The sequence below is a fragment of the Aplysia californica genome, unplaced genomic scaffold (assembly GCF_000002075.1).
Source record: "Aplysia californica isolate F4 #8 unplaced genomic scaffold, AplCal3.0 scaffold01513, whole genome shotgun sequence".
Lineage (NCBI taxonomy): Eukaryota > Metazoa > Mollusca > Gastropoda > Aplysiida > Aplysiidae > Aplysia > Aplysia californica.
Window position 1 is genome coordinate 50,173 of NW_004798783.1, and position 1,928 is coordinate 52,100.

General features: G+C 40.7%; 1 protein-coding gene across 2 annotated transcripts in view; it reads right to left on the reverse strand.

The window, feature by feature from the left end:
* Nucleotides 1–1,928, reverse strand: part of LOC101854228 (microfibril-associated glycoprotein 4) — a gene marked incomplete at its 3' end in the record, with an annotated part of 18,857 nt that overhangs the window by 11,632 nt on the left and 5,297 nt on the right.

The window sequence follows — 1,928 nt, forward strand, 5'->3', positions numbered from 1 at the left end:
TTGTTACAACGCCCCAACTGATTGGACTTTCATTTCAGATGTGTTGTTTTTAAATATTTGGATAGGGTCTTAAAACGGGAGAACGTACCCAAGAAGCCCAACACCATTGAAACATGTCTGGCACGTATCAAAATACAATGTAGATCCAGGGCTGCCAATGGCCAGTTGCCAGAAAACCCTAGCGCCAGGTCTCAAAACCCCCAGATAATAGGAAAGTATTCGGCCAAAACCCCAGACACTTTTTTGGTTTTAAAAAACCCCACTAGTATTATATTTTTAAAACTTACCCCCTTGACGAAAACGCTACATTTTTTGTTAAACAAAAAACTCGCAAGATAAATGACCAAAAAAAACATTTTGTCATAATTTTGACCCAGAAAAATTGCATATAATTATTATAATTCTAGGCCTACTTTGCGGACGTCTGAGAATTTTGCATTTATTGACAGGCCTATTTGGCCTAGATCTTTATCCTGAGAGCAAGGAGCTTAAACTCCTTGTCTGAGAGTTAGGCCGAAATCTATGTTACCAGTTACTGTTGACAGCAGGGAAATGTTCCTCCAAAACCCCAGACACCCGAAATAACTGCTTAGGCCTAACATGTTAAATGTATCGTAAAACTAGGAACCTAGACTTCTACATGTATACTGGAAGTGACTTACTTCCATATGTACAAGATGACGTCCTCTGCCACAGCGACATTTACAAGTTGAGGGCAAACCCAGATTTTTATGTTCCTTACTTAGTTTTGTAATGTTATATTGTTTTTATTATTTGGTGATTTTAAAAATATCATGCAGAGGAGAAAACCCCAGATTCTGAAGCAAAAACCCCAGAACACCAGAACCCCTGAACCCCAGAACCCCAGAACCCCAGATGACCCTGAAAAACCCAAGATCTGGCGGGTAAACCCCAGCTTTGGCAACCCTGTGTAGGTCTAGCCTATAGACACGTCCCTGGTCATTAGATAGATTTAAGCGTATCTAACAACCAATATATTATTACGTAAAAAGAATGTATGACAACATACTACGCCACCAGGAAACATTTTCTTGGAAAGTGAAGCTGACCAAGTCATATCTGTATTGACCGAGTGTGTCATTGGTCGCCACAGGCCACGTAAGTCTCAGAAAGCTTTCAGCAACAGATCCGATTTCCCCCTCAACAAATACATCTTTGGATTTTTGTCTGACTTCCGCATCATGGCCGCTCTTTAGCTCTGCCACGCTGTTCCACTCATCATGATCCCATTTGAGTATTCTCAAAACAAGAATGTCAGAAACGTCGGGTATGGGATACGGATTGAAACATTCCAGTGACACGTTGGCAGTTTTTCCTACTTCTACCTCAGGTGTGGTTACGTTCAGCACACAAGAACTTGAGGACAGGAACAGCGCTGCTGCCAGAATCAGCTTCCGTGATACCCAGTTGGCGTCCATTCTTCTAGAACAGCGGGGTGTTTATGGCAGAAATATCTGTAAGTAGCTTTGCCAAGAAATCTGAAAGTTGACAGAAATGTTTTTAAAATATATCAAGTCGAGACAATATCAGAAAAGTACAAATTTTGCATCAAAGATTTAAAGACATTAGAATTAGCCACATTTATATTTCCCTATGTTCAAGTCAGTACAAACTATTCAAAGATAGATTAGGTTTTGCTTCTTATTCTAAGGATTCTTATACTATTAGCAGCACAGATACGCTTTCTAGTTTCAAGAGAACCCGTTTATCAGATACCATCTGCCTCTTGCAGCAACGTGCAGTATTCAGACGCCGTAAAGGGCGGGTGTCACTTTGACATAACCGTATGGTCTGACAATGTCAGTTGTACTTCGTGCTTACATTGGTTCACACATGCACACACACATACACACACACATACACACACACATACACACACACATACACACACACATACACACACACAT